The sequence below is a fragment of the Parasteatoda tepidariorum genome, chromosome 9 (assembly GCF_043381705.1).
Source record: "Parasteatoda tepidariorum isolate YZ-2023 chromosome 9, CAS_Ptep_4.0, whole genome shotgun sequence".
NCBI lineage: Eukaryota > Metazoa > Arthropoda > Arachnida > Araneae > Theridiidae > Parasteatoda > Parasteatoda tepidariorum.
In genome coordinates, this window is record NC_092212.1 from 18,854,234 (window position 1) to 18,860,183 (window position 5,950).

General features: G+C 34.6%; 1 protein-coding gene and 1 long non-coding RNA gene across 2 annotated transcripts in view; both read left to right on the forward strand.

The window, feature by feature from the left end:
• The window catches only part of LOC107450528 (carbonic anhydrase 2-like), a 41,480-nt gene that overhangs the window by 13,677 nt on the left and 21,853 nt on the right, over window positions 1-5,950 (forward strand). The gene's annotated exons all lie outside the window — the stretch shown is intronic.
• Window positions 225-5,418, forward strand: LOC122272686 (uncharacterized). Its single transcript, XR_006227209.2, has 3 exons — window positions 225-345; window positions 1,249-1,340; window positions 2,867-5,418. It is a non-coding gene; the product is annotated as an uncharacterized lncRNA (long non-coding RNA).

The following is a 5,950-nucleotide window of genomic DNA, read 5'->3' on the forward strand; positions in this document are numbered from 1 at the left end:
TAAATAAGTAATTAAATAAAAATAAATTATAATTTTGAAGAAAATGCATAATTAAATACTAATTTAAAATCATCTTTTCGCTGTCTTAACTCATAAACCTTTGTTCGCTCTTTATTTCTTATCAATCTTTCCTTTGTCTAAATATCTTTTCCGGTGTAAGCGGAAAACTTTATGAGGAACTTAATAGGAAGAAGATGAAAGTACTTATCTTTCACAAATGAAATGATTTTGAATATTTTTGGGAAGGTCAGTGGGATCAAACAATCTATTCGAATAAAGTTGCGATTTCCATTTATTTCTGCAGTTTTTTTAGATTTCGATTTTCTACTACCTGATACGTAATATGTAAGTCATTTTTAATATATCACGCATTATTGGTATATAAATTGGTTAGACTCTTTCTTAATACATCTATTTCACCGATAATTAAAAATAAAAAGGAGAGAATTATCTTGTTTCTAAAAAACAATTTCATTAATGAAATAATTATTCTGCCAAGTTTTTAATTTTCTTGAAAACATGTAATAGACATCAAAAAAATTTACTTGACCGGAGAACACCTTGATTAATCATAATGCATTTTTATTTATCTTACATTAAGATTTGATTATTTCTTGCGTTTTGAGCAAGAGATATTCCATGAAATTCAAAATGTTAGAAAAATATATGCCTTTACTCTATGTAAATGAGATCTTCCACAGCTACAACTAATAAAATATTTTAATAAAAATCTATAAACTGGACGTTATTAATTTAATGTCTAGGAAAACTTCAATAATACTTTCCATTAGTATAATATTAACACCTTGAATGCCATGGGGGTCAGCGGTGACCGGCACTGAGATTGTTCTCATCGCGACGAGGGTCACCGGTGACCGGTGAAGCCAAGATTATTAGAAACACGTAATTGGAGAGAATTTGTATTTTTTAAAAATATTATTATTGTTACTGAAATGGTTTGGAGAAATTAATGCACTATAGAACACACAAAAATAGTTTTATTCATATACTATTTATGGATTTTATAAGCCTACGAATTGTTTAGAAATAGTGGTGGACAAAAATCTACTAAATTGAATTTATTAAACCAAGAATCACAATCGATAACTACCACTTTAAAATATTTATTTGCTGTAGGGAGCAAGTTGGCATCTCTGTTTCATAAATTAAACTAATTTTTAGACATATATTTACAACAACTTTCTTATTTTTACTAGATTTTTTATTAAATGACTCTTTCGTTTACAGGTTAACCTATATATAGTGGTCAGATCGGACTACTTATAAGAAAACGCGCGGAGGCTAGCAGTTACTCTAATCATCGCCAGGCATACAATTTAGTATGTAAATATATATTTCTTACTTTACTTTATTTACAAAAATTGGGCACCTGGGTAAATATATATATAAATGTACTCATACTAATGTACTCATACTAATGTACTCATACTAATGTGTGGTAGTTATCTTAGCACCAGTCCCACGAGAAGCTCTAACTAATTTATCTGAGTGATATATACAGGGTGTCTCAGTTAAGCGTTTCAGAACTTCTAAGAGGTTTAGGGGACATCCTGACGACTCGAAGTCATATAGCAATGTGGGGTCGGAAATGCTTTCCTGAAGCGGTGACGTACACAGAAGCACCATAAAGAAAAGAGACTGTAAGTGAAAAATCGCTATAATAATACATTGAAAAAAATTATATGGCACAAGGGCCAAAGTAAGTGTTGGAAGTTTCTGCCACCGGCTACAATATACACCTCACATCTCCGGCGCATGGACATTCGAACATTTTGCAATACTCCAGGCATATATCGCAGGCAGCTGCTGTGATTCTTGCAACCAGCATTATCAACAGGGGTGTCATAAACCAGTGTTTTCATATGACTCCAGAAATCAAGACGGTGATTTTTTTCGATGTATTATTATAGCGATTTTTCACTTACGGATTCTTTTCTTCAGTGTACGTCATTGCTATATGATTTCGAGTCGTCAGGATGCCCTCTACCCCTCTTAGAAGTTCTGAAACGCTTAACTGATCACCCTGTATATACACTAATATATATGTATATGAAGAAAAAAATATATAAAAAAGTGGTAAGCATATTTGTTTATAAGAAGTGGCTATTTATTTCTGTTAGTTGCAATTTTATTCTAAAAAATGCTCCGTACCTTCACTTCAGATCGAAATATATATATTTATTTTATTAAAATATCATGGTCTACAAAACTATCGTGATTTTAAATCAGTTCTTCAACTTGACAAAGATTATTTATTTAAGTTTAACCTATCCCCCACTCCTCCACGGCTATCTTAAGATGGCGGCTAAATTTCAGACATTCATATTAGGTGTAAAATGTACATCTTAAAACAATCTTCAACTTTCCCAGTTAGGTCAATGTTAAATGTTGTAGAAACAAGTTATTTTTGCTGATTTAAACAATATATTTGTAAATTAAAAAAAGCGACCCAAAATTTAAAATTATCGACCCAATGTCTAAAATTAAAATAATTTTTTTTTTAAAATTCGTGAAATATATTTGTCGCCACTTTTTAATTATTTCTGGTTTTGTCCACCATGTTTCTCCGACTTATATTCGTAATCGACTACGAATAAACCTCGAGAAAAGACCAGCTCTAAGTAGCGACGACTTTTTGAGAGGCACGGAATTTTTTCCACAGACTTGGTGTTGGAGAAAACCTCTCCCAGCTACCTCTAAGAACAACCAACCTCAATTAACGACCATTTTACTGTGGAACGGAGAGAGGTCGCTCCCGAGAGGTTTCACTGTATTTCGAAACTGTAACATAAAACTTAATTATTTCTTAAAAATATAATTCAAATTATGCTCTTTATCTCTATAGATCTGAATAATGGTAGTCGTAAAACTGAGCTTTTTTATAATTGTGACATCTTCGTATTTTATGAGATCTTCTGGAGGTAAGTAACTTTAATGTTTTTCAGTGAGTAAATCAGTATTTAAATAGCTTTAAATTATAATTTTATTTATTAAAATTAGTAAGTGCGTAGATAGCAACTTAGAGACATAAAAGTTCTAAAGTTAGAACTACTTGAAATTTTTCTTTCATGTTGTTCCAAAATAAAATTCGACCATTCTTTCAAGTGCAGATTTTCTAACTCTTTAAGTGCGGTTACTGTAAAGTTTTCTCGAAAAAGATTAAAACAGGTTGCTGTTGCTTACAAATGCCTCTTGCCAATATACGCAAACCTGCTTGAATTCAAGTAAATTTTTAAGGCAGAGAGTGTGCTTCTTGTTTTTCAGTGGCGCCATCTATGGCCAAGAATACGACTTTTCCACACGCATGTGTCACAACCTGTTATACAGGGAGGACTTATTCTCACACCTTTCAACCTTCTACTGATTGTAATTTTGACCTCAACAAGATAGCGAACTATTGAAAACACTATCTGACAGCCAGCAAGCCTATAATATACATATGTTTAAATTATTCAAATGTTATGGCAGTCAAAATCATTTTATACCGCATTTATTTAATGAAGAGCAAAACGAGATTCTATACATTTTGCCACCACATTAAATACAAATATAAAATCTTCCGGGAAAACCGGATGAACTGGCTAGTATGTTACAGTGTTATTTACAGGTCTCCTGTTAAAATATATGTGATGACTGTAAATTTTGCTTTTTAAATTGTTTTGGTGTTTGCTTCGATTTTCTTAAACCGTTGAAAGAATACCGAGAGCAAAGGTAATTATTTAAAAATAAATATTTAAAAAAATAATATTTCTGATATTTAAAAAAAAATGTACCTGCCAATGTACCTGCCAAAAATGTACCAAAGTTCGTTTGGTAAATATTCTGTAAAACTTTGCTTCAATTTAAAAATAAAAAGAAAATATGAGAATTAAATAAGTGGAAATTCTATGATGTTCAAAAAATGCTCTGAAAAAGCTTTCAACATTCAATAATTTGAAAACTAATGATTCTTAAACCTTTAGTATGCTAGTGTGAGCAAAATTTAAAGACGAAATAAAAAAAGCTAGCATATTAACAAAACAGTCTGATACAACAGAGCGAAAGGTCATTGAGAAGACCAATCACGGTAAAGTAGAAAATTTGCATAGCTGCATTTGCATTTGCATAGCACCATTTAGTAGAGGTCGTCCTGCAAGCAAAGGCAGCGGGCGACTAGTATATAGTCCTACAGGTTAAAAGGAACAAACGCTAACAACAGGAGAAATCGCTAGTCACACGCAGCAAAGTACTTGACTCCCGATATAGCGTTTCACTGTGACCAGGAGACTAAACAAGGGTGGTCGATTTGCACAACGGTCAGTACGGTCTGTTTCATTAACGACAGTTAGCCGGATATGCCGTTTAATGTGCTGCCGGGGGCACGACAATTGGACAGATGCGCAATGGGATCCAGTACTCTTTACGGATGAGAGCAGATTTAGTCTGACCAGTGATTCTGGAAGCATATACATCTGGAGAGAGTGAGGGATACGCAATAATCCCTTTAACATCATCGAAAGAGATCGATTTGGCGGAGTTCTTGTATGGGGTGGTACATACCTGCCAACTTTCACTCTTTCCGAGAATGGATTTTCAGAGTGGTTGTAAAACAATAAACGAAAAACAATCTGACTCAAAAATATATTTATATTTTGATCCCGTTGAAATTCGCTTGCGCAAGAATTATTATACTTTCGTATATTTATTGTAATTATTTATATGTAGTGGTGGTCAAACTCATTTACAATTATCATTATAATTCAAAAAGTTAATTGGAATAACCTGAGTATTGCTACCACTTTAATTATGAAAATAAAATCTTTCGGAAAATCCGGAAGAGTTGGCAGTCATGGATGGTATCATGCTTGTCAAAATTTATTAAATGCAATGCAAAAAAATATATTAAACTTAAAATATAATTACTATTGTTCGAATCTGTTGGAAACATAAATATTAATTTAAAAACCATTGATTGATTGATTGATATGAGTGGAATCTCGGTGTTAAGCGCGAAGCGCTTCTAACCGATTCATCTATACTGTTTTGGCATTTAGTCCAGAGGTCATATACAGTTCAAAGTTCTAAGTTTGGATCAGATAATAAGTCCATGATGAGGTGAGGCATGAGTTGATTCAGTAGTACATCAGTTGTATGGGGAATTCCCCTGGATTAAAGTTGTGAGAAGATGCAGTACGTCTTGGTCCTTCAGCAAGTCTTTAAGTTCACTGATGAGGCTAACAAGTCTGTGGGCTGTAGAAGTAGTCGTGTCCTTGGTCGTTTTTCTCTTTCGACTGGGACGGGCCTCGCACCCAGTGAAATTTGAGGTGTGGTTTTGCATGCAGTTGCAGCATTTAGCTGGGGAGTCTCGGCTCTTTCTGCACTGGAATGAATAGTGCCCTTCGGCACATTTCATGCATCTTGGGCTGGAGGAGCAGGAACGTTGGGTGTGGCCGAAACTCTGACATCGAAAACACTGCAGCGGCCGCCGGCCGCCGTGGTATTTCTCTATGCTGATCGGGATCTGCTTGATGCTCTCAATATGGTAGATCATCTCGTGATTGGCTAGCATTGGCATAACGATGAGGTACAGGGGGAGGGGCCTAAAGGCTTCACCCACTTTCTTCTTAAACTGGACTATTTTCAGGATTTCAATGTTCCGCTTCCCTAATTCAAGGGATATTTCATCTGTACTAAAATCATCAGGAAGGCCACGGATGAGGACTTTAGCATTTTTAACTGGCTGAGCTTTTTCTACTGAAGTGGAAGGCTCTGTGGCTTTGTTGGTAGTCTCCTCCGTAGGTTCTGATGCAGTAATAGGGGTGGGCTCCGGCATGAAAAGAGATTCCGGAGGAGTGCAGCTTTTCTGGGTCTTGGATGGGTCAACATTTTCTGTAGCTGCGGCAGACTTTTTCTTCCTCTTCTTTCTCTTTTTAGCTGGTGGCTCTTTGTT